At 35.5% G+C, this 21922-nt stretch overlaps 1 pseudogene across 1 annotated transcript in view; it reads left to right on the top strand.

The window, feature by feature from the left end:
• Nucleotides 1–3395: 3395 nt before the first annotated feature.
• The window catches only part of LOC306647158 (flavin-containing monooxygenase 5-like), a 636328-nt pseudogene continuing 617801 nt past the window's right edge, over nucleotides 3396–21922 (top strand). The window contains exons 1-5 of the transcript in view: nucleotides 3396–3607; nucleotides 5518–5684; nucleotides 6906–7041; nucleotides 8238–8438; nucleotides 11346–11695. The product of the transcript in view is annotated as a flavin-containing monooxygenase 5-like (transcript). The remainder of the gene's footprint in view (nucleotides 3608–5517; nucleotides 5685–6905; nucleotides 7042–8237; nucleotides 8439–11345; nucleotides 11696–21922) is intronic.

A 21922-nucleotide genomic window follows, 5' to 3' on the forward strand; every position in this document is an offset into this window, starting at 1 on the left:
AACAGAACCAGAACCAGACAGGCTCCAATCTCTGATCCACCAGTTGAACCCGATCAGCACCCTTACCGACGGAGACTACCAAGCGTCCCTGGCTCTCCTTCCACCCTTAGGGCGTCCCCCAGGGCTGCAACCTGTGGCCCCCTAGGCACATCTACCGACCACTGTTCGGCCACTCTCACGAGTCACCGAACTGCTGCCACCAAAACCGAAAGCACGCTCACAGAACCAGACCAACTAACAAAACACAAGACAAAGACAGACAACTTCGGGGTACCCCTTCTTACCTCCAAGGTCGACTCCACGGATGAGGGGGGCCATCTTATACCGGGCGAGCCCCCAAATGAAGGACCTCCAAAAAGGAGACCCCGACTCTATCCCTCGGACCAACGGCAACCCCAATCAACCACAGCTTAAAAAAAATGTTCATTCTTTCAGTACCACTTGCACTTTCCTATCGTGATTCCTCTTTCAATTTTCTATTTGCCAAACAAATGTTTTCTCAGACACCACCATTTCTATTTTCTGATCATGTTCCACCTACCAAACTGGTATTGTCTCCTCCTTGTACAGCTGAAAACTTTCTAATAATAATTATATTAGCTCTCAAGACATTAATTTCAATCAATTCTTGATCTCTTCATTAACATTAAGTAAGATTGATGGTAAAAGTAGGTTGTGATATGATATATATATACCACATTACTTTGATGTTACCCTATGAATAAAATTACTTGAAAGTTAATAAATTTCTTTCAAAATGCTAAGGATTTAATAAGTACTCAATGGTATAAAATAATCTTGATATTTTTTAGTCAAACTGCATATCTAAAAATTATTAAAGCATGCTAAACTGTGCTTTTCAAACTTTAATGTACACATGAATTACTGGAGTTTCTCATGAATTAATTTGGATTATACCAAAATTCTCCATTTCTGACAAGCCCTAAGTGATATTTATGCTGATGATCAGATAACTATTTCACATAGTAAAGTTTTAAAGTATAGACAGACAAATAGATGCCATGTAGGCACAATATAATATAAAATGTTACTGTTACACTTTAATCAGAAAATTAAATAATATACACCCTTAAATGAAACATGTTTTTAAAAAGAACCATAAATTTCATAACTCTTCATTTCTCAAAAAAATGGCAAAAAAGAGAATAAGACAATAAATGGATAAAAAACACTTGAAAGGGTGCAGTTGTCTACTTTTGCTACATATTTAAGAATTAATCACTGGGAGAACATTAACAAAAAATGATGTTGGCCCATTCATGAGATTCTGGTTGTGTTGATCTGGAGTCCCAATAAAGTTCTCTGCTAGGTAATATAAAAAATGTAAACAGCTAAAATGTTAATTAGGGCAGAGATATAGTCACAACCACACTTTAAATGAATACTTTGGTTGAAATAGGAAAAATAAATAAGAAAAGACTTGAAAGGAGACTCCTGAAAGTCTTAATACCAGTCAAAAAGAAATAATTATGGGGCAGACAAATGAGTATGATCAATTTTGGATTCCTACACTAAATAATTCTTTAATAAGAATTGGGAGAAAAATGAACCTGAATGTGGAGAAATCCAACACTCTGTTTTGTGGATATTTAATATTCTGTAATACCCACTTTCCTAATATTTATTCATTTCTGTAATACAAGGAATGAGAGGGTTCAAATTGGTTAAGGTGATTTTCTATAATCAAAAAAATTTAAATGTAATAGATTTGAAAACCTGTGGTTTGTGACATTTCAGTGACAGAATAATAGGCTGGATTCATATAGCATTATTTTATTAGATTACCACCTTAACCCCTTGAACTAATTAACTGGAAATTTTTGAGGAAGCAAAAAGTTTGTTGTAGGAAGGAAGACAGTGAGTTAGGGACTAAAGTCATCTGAACCAGTGCTTCTCAGTTTTCATGTGCATCTGAATCAGTTGAGAATTTTGTTATGTTAGTTCTGATTCAATAAGACTAGGGAGGGGCCTAAAATTCTGCATTTCTAACAATGCCCCTAGTGATCCCCTTTGTCCTGGTCCACAGGCCATACTTTGGGTAGCAAGAATCTAGAACGGTGGTTCTCAAATTTCAGTTATTTTTTCTTAAGCATTTAAGTTGTTTTCTTTTTATTTTATGAATAATGCTGACAGTAACATCCTTTAACAATAATCTTTGTTTGCAAGTCTGAATATTTCTCCAAAGGCTATGTAAATTTCAAGGATTTTTATATATATTGCAAAATTACTCAGAAAATATTATACTAACTTATACTCTCCCTAGTATGTTTTGATCTAACCCATTTTTACTCATTGAAATGACTGTTACCCAACAATAATAACAATGGGGTAAATAACAACTTATACTGGAAAGAGACTTAGTACATTTTCTGAGGGCAATGTCTCAATGTATATGAAAATTCTTGAGACTTATTCATTCATCTGGGAAGTTCTCACTTGGAATTTCTTGTGATTGCCATCTGATGAGTGCTAAGACTGAATTTAATGTGACTACATTGTTCATATGTTTAGAACTTTAGGTGGGATAGCTAGAATTTCTGGGGGCTATTTGAATATTTCTCTATCATAGGTATTTTCTTCCATGTGCCTAGGTTGGGCTTCCTAACAGTATTGTGGTCTCAATGTAGTTGGAGTTTTTATAGTAAAGATTTAGAATTTCCCCCAAAAAGCCCAGGTGTTCAAATCTTGGTATCCAATGCAGCATTGTCCAAAGTTGGGTCTTTTGGAAAGTGATTCATTCATTAGGGTTCTGACATCATCAATGAATTAATTCATTGACAGCTGAATGGATTACTAGGCAGTGGTAGAAACTGTAGGCAGGTGGGACATGGTTGAAAAGCAGATCACAGGTTCAGGGGGTTTACCTTTGGGGACTCTATCTTGTCCTGGGCCTCTTCCTCCAACCCCTGCTTTCTGGCTACCATGAGCTGAGAAGATTTCCTCTGCCATACCCTTCCACCATGATTTTCTGCCTTGCCTGAAGCCAAAAGCAGTGGAGCTGAATCTTCTAAATCCATGAGCCAAAAGAATTATTTCTCATTGTCAGGTATTTTGGTTGCAGCTACAAAAGCTAACTTCTTACATGGTTGCTAGGTTCCACCAAAGTAAGCCTTGTAAGACACCTTAGAAGCTGCAAGGCTACTTATTACTTAGTATTGAAAGTCATTCAGTGGCATTTCAACTGTATACTGTTGGTCAAAAGCAAGTCATAAAGACACTGAGATTCAAGGGGAAGGAACTACACAGAGGAACAAGTACTGGGAGATGTATGGAGGTGGTGTATGTGTGAATTTGTTTGAATTGGCATTTATTTCAGGAAATTTTCAACTGTTTACTAGCTATTTGTAAATCATGAAATTAGTTCTCAAGTTGCCATGAATACTTCTAATTTACTGCAGGAAAATTCTGAAGGAGGCAGATTCAGTATTTAAAATTGGTGATCATCAATTCTTCTAAGGAGATGATGTGCTTCAGTGACTACAGCTTCCCAGATCATTATCTTAACTTCATGCACAGTTTCTAGGTCCTCAAGTATTTCAGGATGTATGCAAAAGACTCCAAACTTTTAAAGTTTATCCAGTTCAAGGTAGGCAGCTTTGTGGGCATCTTTGTGTTTGAAGTTCTTCATCAAGTAAATGAATAATATGGCTTCATTTACTAGTGCTTATGTGTAAATTTTAGCTTGATATGCTCAAGTACAAAGACTCCACTCTTTGTTCTTTCTCTAAAATACCCCTGGGAAAGTCTCTCATATATTTTGGCCACAGATACAGAAAGATACCTGCCACCAGTATTTCCATTGTCTTCATTTCACACTCTGCTTATAATAAAGGTGATGAGGGGAATGAATAGGTATGGAAATTTTAAATCTTTCTGGTTCCACAACTTTTCCACTATTGCTTTATTCTTTTATACTTTCTGAGGCATTTTTCAATATATTATTTTATGTGATCACCAAAATCACCTGGTGAAGTACTCAGTGACTAGGAAGTTATTGAGGAAGCAAAGAAGTTATATCTGGTGGAGAGAGTAGAACACTGAATTAGGAAACAAACCTTTGAATTCTGGCCCTTGTTCTTTCCACTAATTAACTTGTGACCTGAGATGAGTTAGTTTCTCAACTTGAATTTATTGTAATTTTCTTTTTATGTAAAAGAAGATGATTGTACTGTATGACTTTTGGTTCCTTTCTTCTCTAAAGTCTACTGTGATTTTTCCATAATTTATAATCATGACCATAAACAGATATATCACCTGGCTTACAGCCCAAACCTTCCACCTTTTTCTGATTAGCAACAATAATAAAATGGTATTATCTGGTGACAATTTCCAAAGCCAGTCATTTACAGCACAGTGGTGCATCTCTGACCTGTTTAAGTGACAGTTCTTGAACAAATGTCTTACTGTAGTAAGCAGTGATGATGCAAAGACAAAAAAAATAAGTAACTTAACTAAGTAACTGTGTTTAAAGACACAGAAAAATGAAGAAAATTATTATTATACATATAAGTAATAAACCAAGTGATAAGTGCTATAGAGATCTATACATTGCAGCTCAGAAGAGGGATGTTTAACACATCAGGGAAGAGGAATCAAGTTTCAGGAAAGATTTTTAGAGAAGAGAATGTCCAGTCTGAGTCTTGAGTAGAAAGAAATCTACCAAATGAAAAAGGAAAAAAAGGATGATCCAATAGAAGCACAAGCTTGTGTAAAAACACATGACAGGAACTATAAATAATACATGGTGGTTAAGTCTTTGTTTCTCTATTATTCCATCAAGACATTATAGCCAAGGCCCAAGAAGCTCATTGGAATGCATTCTTGATGTTTCTTTAGGCTGGCAGAGTAACCCATATTTATTGGTTTTTTTTTGAAAAACTAAAAATTATACCACTATTTTCCTATCTCACAGCCTCTTTCTCTATAATTACTTGTAAATTGGGCATATGTAAAAAACAAAGAGAGATTCCCTTAAAGAAATAAGAGCCACTGAAATATTTTCCTGCTCTAACATGAAAGGGAGCCTCATAGTCACATGTTTGAGGTTAGTCAAAGAGAACAGGATTTTAGTGTCAGAAGACATCAGAGAATTTGGGGATGTCTGGGGTTAGTGGAGGAATACGTGTTTAGTGCACAGAGTGTCACAGAAGTACAGGAGAAATTCAGGGTTTATTCAGGTGCTACAATGCCTTAAGGCAGAGACTAAAAATTCTTGCAAATTCTACTTTTCTAGAGGCACAGGAGAGTACATTCATCTGTCAACTCCATTTTACTTTATCTGCCTCATATAAGTCTTCTCATTCAGACCACAACCTCAAACAAAACTGTTCTTTATGGAGTATGAAAATCAAATATTCTTGCAAGAATCCTAATGATGTGATGGTATCTGCAGTATCAACCTTTTGTGTAACATTTTGCAGGATAAGTCATGTCTGGGAAGATAAACATTGTACTGGCTATGGTTACAGTCCCCTGTGTATATTACTTTGCTTTCAGACCACTGTGTACAGTGTGAAGAAGAGGCCTGATTTCTCTACTTCGGGAAAATGGCAGTGACCACCTCCCAGAGTGTGATGGAAAAAAGAAGGTTAATGTCTTTGATGGAGTCATGCTTTGCACTGGCCATCACACTAATGCTCACTTACCCCTGGAAAGCTTTCCAGGTGAGTGACCTACCACAAAGGAGGTTGACCCTCAAGCCATGCCTTTGACACTGAGGAATAGAAGGTTGTGGTCTGAGTGATTTTTACTTTGGGGTGAAATAAGGCTTACTCTAATTGTGCATTTTCCCTTGAAAATGGGAAAATTTGTTTTATTGCCATTTGGGCAATGGTAATTTTAGAGTTTAGAGGACTGTGAACAATCATGCCTCCATGTAATGCCATTTCAGTTAAAGCTGGAAAACATACAGAATGGTGATCCCATAAGATTCCCATTGGCTGAGTAGTATCGTAGCCATTATAATATCATGGTGATGTATAAACCCATCTGCACTGTCAGTTGTATAAAATTATAGCTCACACAATTATGTATGTGGTACATAATAAAAATAAACCATCATGTTACTGGTTTATGTGTTTACTGTACTTCATTTAGCACAGAGTGTACTGTTTCTACTTATAGAAACACTTACTGTAAAGCAGACTGCCATGTTACACCAATTAGCTTTACATGTCTCATGTTTATTGTGTGTCTTGATTGCATCAGGAGGGCAATCGAGTGACTGGCCTAAACAATCTATGCTTGTATAAGTACTTCTGTCATGTTTTCACAATAATGAAACCAACTTACAGAAAATTTTGGGGAATGTATGTATTTCTGAGAAGTAGAACATGATTAAATTTAGTTTCACAATGACTTTGGTCTTCTTAAGGATCAAAAAGGAAGACTGTGGATCTCTTACACAGCATTGGTTCAGATGTGGAATTTTTCAGTGATCTAGGAAACAAACAAATATTGAGTTTCTAAGGGTTAAATGAAAGCTTGAACAATTTAGTTTCAGGTTGGGGCCTGAACTTTCTTTTTCTAAAAAATGTACTTTATGTATATCCTAGAGTATACATATGTATATTATTGAAATGGGAGTATGTATCTAAAGGAATGAAAAGACAAAAGAGAATGGCAGTTTTCTGAGACAATTTGGATTTGTGAGTCTGCAAATACAAAATAAAAAGTACTTATAATAAAGGAAACACAAGTTACTATTCTGGGACTATGGAAGAAAAAAATAAGCAAAAGTATTCAGAATGACAAGAATAGCTTGAATAAACATAGAACATATGGATAATATGTTCTTCAACTTTAAATTCTACAAAAGAATGATTTTACAAAAGATGTCCATCATATAAACTATCATCCAAAAATTATTTTATGTTCTCTTACAGGAAATGAGAAGTTCAAAGGACAGTCCATAGTCAAGACTGTAAAAACCCAGAGGCATTTGCTGGAAAAAGAGTCTTTATAATTGTTGGGAATTCTGGAGGAGATCTGGCTGTAGAGATGAGCTACACAGCCAAGCAGGTTTGAGTCAATGATTTACTTTGCTTCATTCTATCTTCAGTCTTATCAAGAAGGTAGACCCAAGAGCGTATGGATGGCTGCACATTGCCCATCAGTACCAGTGGCAAATATGGGGCTTGGTTTCATTGCCTCAATTGGCATCATGATTGATGCTAATGGAGAGGCATGATTACTTGTTAGAGTTCCACTATTCAGTTGGCTTTATTCTAAGGAATAAGTTCACTGCTTCAGACTGCACTCAGAATCCCAGTTAGGGCTAGGGCTGTAGCTCAGTGGCAATGCCTGGCATGTGTGAGGCACTGGGTTTCATCCTTAGTACCACAGAAAAATAAACAAATAAAACAAAGGCATACTGTCCATCTACAACTACAAAAAATTTTTTTAAAGAATCCTAGTTAGCCTCTCCCTGGCTTTGATGAAGACCAGGTAATTGCTGGAAGAGGTTGTGTAAATGCAATATTGAGAGTGTGAATTGTCCATTGGCCAGAAGAAATGCCATGTTCTCATATAAAGGAAGGCACATTTTGGTAATTAAATCTTTTACTTAATAGGATGGTGGGTGAGTTTCCTTTTTGCCACTCAAATGGAAAAAAATAGAAGCAATCTAATCTTTCCAAAAACACATGGATATCAGCACTTACACACTGAGCCACTCCCCCAGCCCTTTTTATATTTTATTTAGAGACAGGGTCTCACTGAGTTGATTAGGGCCTTGCTAAATTGCTGAGGCTGGCTTTGAACTCATGATCCTCCAGTCTCAACCTCTGAAGACACTGGGATTATAGGCATGCACCACTGAGCCCAGCCTATTCCATGATTTTTAATGAGTCCTGTAGGTGGTAAGTGCTAGTGAAGTTCAGAGGATGGAGAGAGAATTTTCAGCCTGAAAGGTCAGTGGTGTTCTCATAGAGGAATCCAACTTGATCTGCATCTTAAAAATGAAAGGGCTGAGGAGAATTTGAAAGAGGAGAACTTTTCAAGCACATTAACTTTAAACAGAAACATAGTGATAGACCACACTGAGATATATTCTTGGACAGTGTTTGGGAAGGAAAATGGCAGGAAATTTTTTTTTAAAGTTTGTACAGAACTAAAATGCCACCCTAGTGAGTTTGAACATAATCTTGAATAAAATGGGAGTGCTTTCAGATTGTAAGACCATATGATAAAAGTAAACGATATTTTCCATGCCTTAGGTATTCCTCAGTACCAGGAGTGGGGTTTGGATCCTGAATTGTGTAGGGGACCATGGATATCCTTTTGATGTGGTACACTTTTCTGACCTTAAACATCTTATATCAAAGATATGTGGCCAAGCATTAGCAAATACATTTTTGGAAAAAAAGTATGAGTCAAAGATTTGATTATGAAATGTTAGGCCTGAAGCCTACACACAGGTATGTTCTCAAGATTGGAATGGAGTTGATAATGACTAAGATACAAGATCAAGGATTGTTCACACAGGCTAATAGAGCTATCTCTACCCATACATTAAGAAAATCCAGAGAATTTGAAATTCAATTTTTACCTTATCAACCACAGAAGAAAAAGACCTGCTGGTCTAAAGGATTTCTGTAATTTATTCTCATTGGCATTAACCATTTTCTTATTCTTTCAGGTATCAATTCATTGTATATTGTGCCCAACAACAACAAAAAGTAGTACAGGGCAGTGTATCAGTCAGTCAACATGTATGGGGCACCTGTTTTGAAGAAGGCATTATATTGGGCATGAAATACAGAGAGAAAAGGCATGATAATACAAATAATACCTTACCTTTTTTGAAGAGCTTTTGAAGACAAGCACAGTGATGAGTATTATGTATTATCTCATTTAACCCTTACAAATGGCCCCGGGGGTCCATACCTTTTTTATGTCCATTTTACAGAATTAAAAAATTGAAACTAAGAGAAACTAAGTAATTTGCACAAGGAAAACATGAGTAACAAATGGAATACTTCAGAATGGATCTTACCTTAAAAATATAAATGAGAAGACAGACAACAGGATATGACAAAGAAATGCATAGGATACAGAGTATAAAGAATGAGGTTCTCATACAGCCAGGATGACCATTGTGAAATCATTTCTATATACTGACTTTAAATAATTTTTTTCTGTCTAATTTCTCATTTTTGAAAATGTTCAGATCTACAGAAAAGGAGTTCAATAATAAATACATTGAACATTCATATATCTTTTACCTAGATCCACCTATCAAATATGGCCATATTTGCTTTTTCCATTTTCCCTTTTAGAAGATAGGAAGATCCAAACAATATGTAGTATACATACATACTTAAGTTCATTTTTTTTAAAGTAAGTCAAAATCATTAATATATAACTAAGAAAAATGGTACTCTGTTATATACCATAATACAATTATCATATTTGGGAAATTTAACATTGATAAAATACATTATCTACAATGTTGGCATATTTAAATTTTCACTGATGTCCCAATAATATTCTTTTCTTTTTTCTTTGGGTACTAGGCATTGAACTCAGAGTCACTTTATCACTGAGTTATATTCCCAGCCCTTTGTATTTTTTGAGATAGGGTCTCACTAAGTTGCTTAGGTCCTTGCTAAATTGCCTCAACAATTTGAAATTAATTAGTGAGATGACACTTGGATGCTGTGTTTCCCAACAAATTTTCATTGAGTTATTTAAGTATGAATATCTTTTGCAGCTGCAAAACAAATTGAGGTGTTATGAAATAATAAGATGTAAGTAAATAGTGTTAGCATGTAGCATTCTAATTATAATATCTTAGAATAGCAAAAGGAACATTATAGCCTGAGACCTGCACATAGTCTGATATATCTAGACTATATTACAAAGGTAGAAGAGTAGTTAAATATATCTCTAGGTCTATCAGGTAAGAAAATTTTTGTATGTTCTGCTAAATAAAAAGTTTGGGGTTGGATATTTAGCTCAGTGGCAGAGCACTTGCCTAGAATATAAGCAAGTGAGTGATATAATAATAAATCTGTAATAAAAGCATTGTAGAATGACCACAGCTCCTTACCAGATAATATTCTTTCTAGCTTTTTATTTTCTTTTCTAAATTCAGTATCCTAAAATCATGTTTACTTTCCTTTCTATTCTAAGGCAAATTGCATAGAAGGCAGATAGGAAGGGAGGCCTAAAGACAACTCTAATAGTTCAGGGGAGATAGGGAGGAAACAAAACTATTCTGGGTAATCTTCCTTTTTAAGGGATAAAGAGCATAGGCTTGGTAAGCAGATATGAGACAGTTTTGTGACTTGGCCATCTATGTAAATGATGGTACTGCTAGTGAAAGGGAATAGGTTTAGAGAGAAAAATGAAATCATGATGTTGGATGCAGAAAATAATCTTCCAAAAGGTAAGAATCAAAGCAAATTAAATTCAGTAAATCAAGGATAGTTGTAAACCATATAATATTTCTGAGGCTAGGCCAGGAAGAAAATAGAATGAGGACTGTCACAGCCTACTGACTTAAAATTCAGAAATTAAGACTGTTTTAAAACTGAATTAAGACTTTTTTTTAAAGACCCAAGATACTGGAAACCTGGCTTACTTATTTTGATACCCTTATTCCATGCTGTCTCTAGAAAACACTACTTAATAGGTCCAAAGTATCCCAACAGAGTTTATAGAAAGCTATTTTAATAGAAATTCTAAAATACTAGGCTGTATAACCTTGGTCAAGTCACTTCACTTCTCTTGACTTCGGTTTCCATATCTATACAACCTAGATAATGACACCTATCCTACCTCCTTCATAGAGTTTGTGTGACTGTCAAGTTAATGCATGGAAATGTATTTTAAATTCTAAATTGCTATATGGATGCAATTTATTACACAGTTTGGGGAATGAAATTCTAAATCTACCTCTTGGACCTTTGGAATTAGAAATGGAACTGTACAGAATATTGACAAGATCTGCCAGACTTAATGATATGTGGACGAAACTATTAGCCTATGGTCTTATGATACCACAGAGTGTTAGTATTACTTAAGAAACCACATATGCATTCCTCAAATAAGACTCTTCTTCATTAACTTCTCCAGTACTTTCCCCTTTCAGTGACTTTTAGGGTTCAGCTTTTGCCCTGAAAAGCTGATGTAAAGTAGAACTGGTATAAGGTAGAACTTTTCCAAATTTCACTGGTAGACTGAGTGGAAACCATTGACATTTTTTAATCACCTCCACCAAAGCAAAAAATTACTTACATGATTTATTTCTCTCTTTCCCCTTCTTTCCCTCTCTCTTGGTCACTCTCATTTCTCCTCTTCATCTTTATTGGCACTCATAGAGCTCTGAGCCAGCATCCAACAATAAATGATGATCTGCCAAATATATAATTTCTGGCTTGGTAAAAGTGAAAAGAAATGTGAAGGAATTCACAGAGACAGCTGACATATTTGAGGATGGCTCCAGAGAGGATGACATTGATGCTGTTATCTTTGCCACAGGCTGTAGGTTTGCCTTTACTTTTCTTGAAGTTTCCATCAAAGTGGTCAAAAACAAGATATCCCCATATCAAAAGGTCTTCCCCCAACCTAGAAAAGTCAATTCTTTCTATCATAGGCCTGATTCAACCCTTAGAAGCCATTATGTCCATTGCACAGCCCCAAGGATGCTGAGCCACTCAAGTATTTAAAGGTAAGTAACTGTACAAATTGACTACTTAATTACTTGATTATGTTTAATTGTGTTTATGTACTTGCTTTTAAATAGCTGTATGTATGACTGAAATCTTGAGGGTTGCATAATATCTAGCATAAAGTTATTACTAGAATATTTATTTTTAAGTGACTCTAAAGTAGTAATTGATAACCATAAACTTATATTAGAATCACCTGGGATATTTTCCAAACTTAGAGATGCTTTGATCTCATCCCTGTAGATGCTTATTCAGTACATCTGGGTGAGGCAGGCATATGATTGTTCCCCAGTTGATTCCACTCATCTAAATTTTGGACAACTGGCATGTATTTGTGAAGTACAAGAATGCCATCTTTCATTATAGAAAATATCAAATATAGAAATGGTGTGACTTAATTTCAGACAGAAAGTTAACACCTGGTAGGAGACTAGTCCATAATGTAGAATATTCAACTTTCAAATCCTCACACCCTCTTTACATACCTTCTTTCAGTTTTGGCTAGGAGTACTAGAAGAAAATTTGAGGTTTGGGGTAGTAAGCTCAATATGAGTCAGCAGAGGGTAAGACTTCTAAAAGGCATGATTAAATCTATCATCATCAAAAAATTATTATGTCCCAGAACACATAATTGTTCTCTAAACTGATCAGACTACCACCTGAAACATTATAAAATTGAAACTGGAATTCAATGAATAAGGAAAGAGAATGATTTAAGGATTGTGAAAACATCATTTGAAATGCAGATGAATTTGCTGGAGAAATTTAGGCAAAACAAGTTAAGATCTGGGGGAGATCTGAGAGTTCCCTTCAAATATTTGAAGGAATAATTTACTTAGTAGGGCAAAGAGTCAAACTAGAAACACGTAGTGAAATCTTGAGGGTCACATAATATCAGCTTAACATTAAAAAATAAAAAAGGCAAGACCTTTTTCTTTTTTTCCTTATAAAAGTTTTTTCTTAATTTGCTGTTTTTAGGTATACATGACAGTAAGGTGTATTTTGACATATTATACATACATGGAGTGCAACCCATTCCAATTTGGATCCCATTCTTGTGGTTGAACATGATGTGGAGTTACTCTGGTCTTGTATTCATATATAAGCAGAGAAATGTTATGTCTAGTTCATTCTACTGTCTTTCCCATTCTCATCCCTCCTCCTTTCCCTTCATTCCCCTTTGTCTAATCCAGTGAATGTCCTTACTTTTCCTCCCTACCCTCCCCTGTTATGAGTTATCATCCACATATCAGAGAGTATTTTGGGCTTTTATTTCTTGGGACTGGTTAATTTCTTTTTTTAAATATTGTTTTTTGGTGTAGATGACATAATACCTTTATATTATTCATTTTTTATGTGGTGTTGAGGATCAAACCCAGAACCTCACACATGCTAATCAAGCACTCAAACATTGAGCCACAACCCTAGTCCTGATTTATTTCACTTAGCATGATATTCTCCAGTTCCATCCATTTACTAGCAAATGCCATAATTTCATTCTTCCTTATGGCTCAATAATATTCCATTGTGTATATATGCCACATTTTCTTTATTCATCTGTTGAAGGGCACCTAGGTTGGTTCCATAGCTTTTCTATCATGAATTGAGTGCTATAAACATTGATGTGGCTGTGTCATTGTAGTCTGCTGATTTTAAGTCCTTGGGGTATAAACCAAGGAGTGGGATAACTGGGTAAAATGGTGGTTCCATTCCAAGTTTTCTGAGGAATCTCCATACTGCTTTCTACAGTGGTTGCACCAGTTTGCAGTCCACCAGCAATATATGAGTGAATATTTTCCCCTACATCCTTGCAAACATTTACTGTTACTTGTATTCTTGATATATTTCTGACTGAGATGAACTCTCAGTATAGTTTTTATTTGTATTTCTCTCATTACTAGAGATGTTGATCATTTTTTCATATTTTTGACCATTTGCATTTCTTCTGTGAGGTGCCTGTTTGGTTCCTTTGCCCATTTATCAGTTGAGTTTTGGGGGATTTTGGTATTAAGCTCTTTGAATTCTTCTTGTATCCTTGAGATTAATGCTCTGAGGTGTATTTGTTAAAGATTTTCTACCTTTCTGAGAGCTCTTTTGATTGTTTCCTTTGCTGTGAAGAAACTTTTTATTTGATACCATCCCATTTATTGATTCTTGATTTTACTTCTGCATTAGGAGTCCTATGGAGAATGTCAGTTCCAGAGTCAACATAATAGAGAGTTTGGGCCTTCTTTTACTTCTAATAGGGGCAGGGTTTTTAGTCTAATACCTAGATCAACAAGACCTTTTCTTGGGAAGCCTCTGAAATTGTGAGAAAATCAAACATAATAGCAATGAATGTCACATGGCTAGATGGCCATTTGAACAGAGGTGAATGGAGGAGAGTTAAGCCTCAGAATAGAGAGAAGCCAGATGATTGAAGTTTCTTTCTAAAGAACCTCTTTGATCCTATAATTATTATGATAACATTTGTTATCATTACTAGTATTTAATTAAAACTATTCAGTGTTTTCATTGGAATTATAGCTTACTGTTTACTAGTGAGATCCTCATGATGTCAGAGAGAAAAATCATAGCGCTATATAGTTAATAGGTAAAAACATCTTTCCAAATATCTGACATTTCTTAATTCCTTACAGTTTATGCAGTAGGTCATGTACTATTTAAGATTACTGGACCACCAAATGCAAGTAACCCATGGTTGACTTAATTCTAGTCATATTAAATGGATATTCTAATTAGATCAATAAGTAAGGGGAGAAAAATTCATTAACATAGGCCAAAGCATCTTAGTATGCTTGAAGCAAATGGGACTCTTATTCCATACTGAAGTAACTTGTGAAGAGAAATTGGAAAAATGCGTATTTGGAAGAATCTGCATTATGGGTATGAGAGTAGGTGATCCGAAGGGAAACGTACAAAAATTTCAGCTTCTTATGGTAGCAGAAGCCTAGCACACATTCTTCCAACTTTGGCAAAAAAGGAAATCTTCAGAAGAATCCCTATGACTTCACCAAACTTCCAACAGGAACCCTGAGTTTTTTTTTTCTAGCCAAGAATTACCTGTCTACCTACCAAATTCTTGTCTTTCTCATCCCTGAATTTTATCTTCACTAGTTGATCTTTCACCTAGTTTCTTCTAGTCTTTCAAGTCTGCCCAGCTCAATTTGTCCTCTTCTTTCTTATGTATTCCCTCTACTAAATCCCATTTTCCTTCTTCCTTCATTCTCTGGAATTATTGCCCTCTTGTCAAGGGAAATATTCCACCCTTTTCTATAACACTGAACCCATGTTCTTGCCATGAATGAAATCAAGTTTCTTTTTCTTTGCCTGTTTTGCCAGTCTCACAAGGGTTCTTTCATTCAGCAACTTTCTTTCCTTGAAATCCATATCAAGTTATACCAATTCTCTGTATTACCAGAAGGTATAATGTCATAGGGTGACATTTAGGTTCCACCACAGATTGGTATAAATTGCTTTTTTAGTTTCATTTTTTTATTAGTCTTTACCACTCATCAAGACTTCTAGAAGCACTGGAGGACTTACTAACCAACAATATAGCAGATATGCTTATACCCAGAGCTTTTGTTTCTGATGTTCTCTTCTTAGTATGCCCTCCCTTTACTTTCTGTTTATACAGAACAAACCTTTGCATATTTCCTCCCTCCTTTATTCATATATAGAAAGCTCTTTAAATAATCATGTTTATTTACCTTTCTATTCCAAGGCTAGACCAATGCCTAGCACATAGAAGATATCTAATAAATGTCACTTCTAATGAATACAGTATGGCCTTCAAGCCAATGAAGTTCTGAATTCTGTAGTAGAAACTCCATAAGATCTCAGCTTATCAAGTGCCTTGGCCAATTTCTCTTCATGTTAAAAGGTTGAACAGGTCTGGAAGACCAGTGTGACAGCCATATCTCTTTTCTCTTGTAACATTATACCAAAATGTGCAGGGCAAGTCAGGAATTCAGAAAGTCAGGATTACACAAATACAACATGCCTTACAACTGAGAGTAGACCTTGAAAGACCCATTACCATAGAGTTTAATTTAGTCTCTCTTCATTCCCACATTGTCTTGGGACTCTGGGAAAATAAACTTCAATTCCTCACTGTTCTTCAACCATATTATTCAGCAAACATTTACTGATCTCTCAGTATATATGTTCTCCTAGGTTCAGAAAAAAACAGAAAAATAAAAAAATCCCTATTTTCATGGAACTCAGAGTCATAGAAGGAAGATAGACAAGAAACAACATTTAATGTGTTCATTCACTTCACACATATTTACTGCAACCTAAGCAGATGGTCTAGTAACAATGTAGAGGAACTACTATGGGAACAGTAGGCAACAAGTACCCAATTCTTCCATGGCTATATACTAAAAGAAAAAAGGACATTTTGATATATGGGTGGGGAAATCACCAATATTTATATAAAGTTAGGGGAAAATGACAGTAAATTGAGTTCTGAGTATTACAAGTAATTGAGAATGTTGGGAAATAATGGTATAGGAATTAAGGAAAATGAAGTCCTGACACTGGTCCCTTGAAAGTCATCCATGACCAGGTTCCACTCTCTCACTACTTGGCATTTTTAAACATTTCCCCTTGGAGTGAATTTTTTCCCTTCTTTTCTGGCACAAAAGTCTTTTATTTGGACTTTTCTGCTGTCCTTCCTTTGACTTATTCTTGTCCCATCACCTTCTGACTATAAGCAGTCTCCAAGGATATAATTTGAACTTTATTAAGGGTTGACAGTTAATTCAACATTTCATGTACATGGAGCTTATTTAATCCTCATAACAATCCTGCAAGGCTGGAACTAGTGAATCCTTTTGTGAAACCTTCATAAAAACTCCAGCTCTTGACCTACTACTATAAGATAAATAAAAGCACGCATACAAACACTTGAGTTAATATCATCTCCAGAATGCAAAGCTCTCAAATTCTCTCCTATTTAATCTCTTCAAAACTCCACACCATTTTGATCAAGTAGTACTTGACCATCTATCAGTTCCTTCAGAATTCCATCTCAAGAATTCAACCTAAAATTTATTTCCTAATCATTTTTTCCTGTCCTTGTTTTTGGATCCCTCAATCAGCTTAATTTGACTTTACTCTTATTTCCTTTGTGTTTTGTTGTTCCTTCTTTTTATTACAGAAAGTAGCAAGTGAAAGGCTCCTAGTCACACTTGTTCCACATATTTTACTGTTCACCACATTTTCCCACTAAAAAGTCTCTTTAGCTCTCCAAAAGCACTTGGTATAATCATTTCATCTGGTTCCTTCTGGAGGACCACTTCCTTTTGTAGTATAAGTCACCCTCCCTCATCCTTTCAGGATTCCAAGTTAACATTTTCCCTGGGAAGCCGTGATCTGTGGACCCCCACCAAACCACCACCATTGCCCTCATAAAATAATTGAGAATCCCATGTTTGAGGATTTTTGTGGTGAGTTTCCTCTTTTTCATCAGTCTTCTGAATCTGGATTGCTGTCCATTCTTGTTTTCTACTAACTTAGGCATTGACCATAAATATTCTTTGACCCATTCTGGCTTTATTCTTTCACTTTGCTGCTGTTCCCTGATTTTCAATACTTTTGTTTGTTCTCATCTTATCTATATCTTTCACATCTTTCAAGGGCCTAGTATAACTCTCTCTTAAGTGCCCTTTTTTACATTTCTATTATCAGTCAAACTCACAATATTTAGCAAAACCCTTGAGTTCTGTTATGTGTATACATATCTCTTACTAGTAGATTTGTAAGATCTTTAAGGATGGTGACAAATATCTTTTTTTCACTATTTACTACAGCTAATAGTCCAATATAAAATCAATATCATATAGTTGGCAGCTACTTACTTTCTAAAGTAAAACTCTGATTAGATTCAACCTAAGAACTAAGAGATCAAAAAAGATAGGACAACTACTTTAAAAAAATCCCAATTGTCTAAACCAAGTAGAATCCATGGGTTGATGCTAAATTTTAAAACAACCTATGAGCCTAGAAAGTTGAAAGTAATTTCTTTATTAAGAAAATAAAGACATGTTGCTTAGGGAGAGGAGCAAAAATGACCATTTATCAGGTACATTAGTAAATAGTAAGTAAAACAAAGTGTCTTATCATAGACAACTATGTTAAGACCATTATTTATCTTATCTCTCAGAAAACATCTAGTTATAATATTAAAAACAAAAATTGAGCTTTTAATAGAAAATCAAATCCTATCAGAAAATTACATGGAGTAAGCCATTTTTTAGAGATGTTGATTTAGGGTCCCCACCATAATATTTGATAATCAACATGCCTAAGGACATAATATAAAAATGACTAAAGAAGTCCCTGAACTCACAGTCTAGAAATTATTGGAAGAAAAAAGTGACAGATTACAAGAGTAAAGGGGGATGAATCAACACAAATGAAAACCCAGGAGTTCATTGTGGAAAAAAGCTGAAAGAGGATCAATACTTCTGAAAGAGAAATTAAAGTATTTTCTGGGAAATTTGAAGCTGAGAGTTGTTCCATCTTTTTAGGTTTGGAAGTAATGTCCAGATTGAGCTTCCCAATGAAAGCCAGGGCATTGACAATGGGACATCTAAAAATAATCCATAATCAACTCAAAGAAATAACAGCTAACATAGACCTGCCCATTGTCTTTGTTGAAGCTATGGAATTACTCTTTTCAATTACTCCTGTCTTCATAGGTTTCCTGATATGATGATCTGTGGTTAAGATGGTTTTTCAAACCCCATTCCATTTTCCAGGGATAAGTAGATGAAACTGGAGCAGAGTATAGGGTCCAAAAAATAATTGTAATGCTAGCTTGGGATCAGTGAAGCCAGAGACAGATTAGGCTTGACTCCCACCAAAACAGTAATCCCTTCCATGTTATCAATGTGCCTCCCTGAATGGTATGATATTGGCTCTCCACGTACCTAAAAGTAGAGAAGATAGAAGTCATGGCCTATCAACAAGGCAATCAATTATATGATCAATCAATCAGTGATTTCTGAGTGCTGGTATGGAAAGGAAGAAAGAGTGACTGACTGTAGTGAAAAAATTTGAAAAATACCACTGCAGGTAGGTAATCAAGATTAACATCAATGTGATAAGCCATGCTGACGGTATGTACCCTTGAAATGATATGATAAGAAGGTCACTTACTTCTGTAGTATTCCTCCCTTAAACCATAACCCAGTTTAACCATGATAAATGTATCAATAATCTCAAGTTGATGAATATTCTACAAACTACCTGACCACCTCAAAACTTTCAAGGTCATCAAAAACAAGGAAATTTTTAGCAACTGTCACAGTATAGAGGAGCCTAAGGAGATCTGTCATGAAAATGTAATGGATATTCTGGAATAGAGAATCAATTTTAAAACTAGGTGAATATAAAAAAAGTAGGCATTTTGATTAATAATGTGTCAATGTTGGTTTATGAGTTGTGACAAATGTACCATAATAATGTGTAAACAATAAGGAAAACTAGGTGTGGTATATCTAAGAACTTTGAAATATTTTTGCAACCTTTCTTAAATCAAAAACTATTTCAAAATTAAAAATTACTTTAAAAAAAGAAATGTATTTATTTGATTCAGGATTTGACCCAGACCTACAGTCTAGTGAAATTTTCTTAGAGGAAGAACGCTAACTATACCATTCATTTCTATTACTATGTGTTTACCTGATTACTCTCAAATTAAGTTGATCTAATAAAACATAATCTAACTGAGCAGGAAGATTTAATAAAGTAAAGAGAAATAGCAATGAGGAACTCTAGGCAGCATGAGTAATGAAGAAGACATATATCCCACTTTGCTTTTTATGTTGATCCTGCTCCTTTGACGTACTGGCCGCCACCTCTCCTCATTGTAGTTATTTTCAGACCCCTTTACTCCCCTTTGTTCTGTAAATATTTTAGTTTCAAGCTTTGTGCCTTTCTCTGTAAACATAACTACTCCTGCATTTGACTTTAGTATCTAGGTTATAACTTTCATCAGTCCAACATATTAGTTAGGATTAGGTTTGGCTCTATATAATAGAAAAGCCCCATAAAATGATGTAAACAAGATTGAAGCTTATTTTCCTCTCATATAAGAAAGTCCAGAGGTAGACAGGCCTGATATATAACAGCTCCATAGTTCTTTTTTCTGCTGTACTATTCTCAGTTACCTTATGGTCCAAGGTGACTGCTGGATTTCAGCCATTCAATGAAGAGTCACACAGAAGGGAGGAGAAATGTAAGGACATACCCTTTCTTTTAAGGAGATTGAACAGATGTTCCATGTAGAATTTCCACTAAGATCCCACTGGAAGAATGTAATCACATATCTAGCTACCAGGGAACCTGAGAAATGTGTCTATATACAGAAAGACAACATAACAAGGTTATTGAAAAGGAAGAGGGAATGAATATTAAAGTGGGTCTTTACTGCTCTCTATCATCTCATTTTTCAGTTCTGTAACCTTATTCCAAGGATTTTATGATCATCTCACCAACCTACACCTATGTTATTATCTAAGACCATGCTAATAAATGCAACATCACTGAAATCTCAATGTCACACATTCTATTCTCCAAACCATCTCTTACCTACTAAGCTCATCCCCTCTGGTACTTACTGCCATCAGCCAGTTCTTTGACTCCACTGGGTCCTCCATCAATCTGCTCTTCATTTCCCAGACCAACAGGTTTAAAACCCACCACCCAGCATTATAATCCCACTCTGCTATGCACTCTCAACTCCTTTGTTGCCCTTCTCCATACCTGCTTGAATAAACTTTACCTTGGTATATGCCTGCACAAAAAAAAAAAAAAAAAAAAAACTAAATATGGTAAGACAAAAATACCACTATGGTTAATTGGCTTCTCTTATATTCATAACCACCAAATATACCTAGACCTTCAGTACAATCTGCAATTAACACTTAGGTATTCTAGTCAATTATCTATCCACTATTCTAGTTGATTATTTCACACCTCCTACCTGTTCAAACGTCAAATACTTGTCTCCTCTCCTCAGTCAAGTAATCACCTTGCTGCTGTTTTTTTTTTTTCCTCTAAGAGAACAGAAGTAAGACTCAGGATATAGCTCAGTTGGTAGAGTGCTTTCCTCCCATGCACATAAGCCCTGGGTTCAATCCCCAGTCAGTCTTCAGGGGAAAAAAAAGGAATTGGAGGTGAGAGGGGGAAAAGTATAGATAAACAAAAGGAGGTACTCAGGCAGTCAAGAATTTGGAGAGGCGAGCAAGCAGTTGTGGTAAAATTGCACCTGTTCCCTTAAACTATTTTTGATCAACAGCAAGAAGATGAGTTCATAAAGAAACAGAGCAAAGAATGGGTGGTGCAGTGTATATTAAGTAGATTTTTCAATTCATAATATAAGAATGGACTTTACAACAAACAGTGCCACTGACTCAGAAAACATGGCCTGTGTGACTTGGAGTTCCCCAGCTTTGGCTGCCTTCACAATCACTACGCCTAAGTGGCATATCTTGTTAGAAATGTAGTGAGCAGTATTCCTGTACTCTTCACTCAGCAAATGTTTACTTAAATCTTGCTGTCTACACAGTGTGTGCAGACTATGAAAAGGGATCAAATCTGGATCTATGCTGTTATCAGCTGTCAAAGCAGTGATTCTCACACTTTAAAATACACTTGTTAAAATGCAGATTCTACAAAAACTCTACACCAAGAATACAAATAACCAAACCAACAAATGAGCAAAGAAAATGACAGACACTTCACAGAAGATCTACAAGCAATCAATAAACATATGGAAAAATGTTCAATATCTTTAGTAATAAAATAAATGCAAATCAAAACTACACTAAGATTCCATCTCACCCCAATTAGAATGGTGATTATCAAGAACACAAGCAACAATAGGTGTTGGTGAGAATGTGGGGAAAAAGGTACATTTCCGCATTGCTGGTGGGGCTGCATATTAGTGCAGCCACTCTGGAAAGCAATGTGGAGATTACTTAGAAAACTTGGAATGGAACCACCATTTGACCCTACTATATGACTCCTTGGCCTATACCCAAAGGACTTAAAATCAGCATACTACAGAGACAGCCACATCAATGTTCATACCTGCTCAATTCACAATGGCCAGATTGTGGAACAAACCTAGATGCCCCTCAATTGATGAATGGTTAAAGAAAGTGTGATGTGTATATATATATATATATATATACACACACACACACACA

Source organism: Sciurus vulgaris (assembly GCF_902686455.1).
Source record: "Sciurus vulgaris genome assembly, chromosome: 16".
Classification (NCBI taxonomy): Eukaryota; Metazoa; Chordata; class Mammalia; order Rodentia; family Sciuridae; genus Sciurus; species Sciurus vulgaris.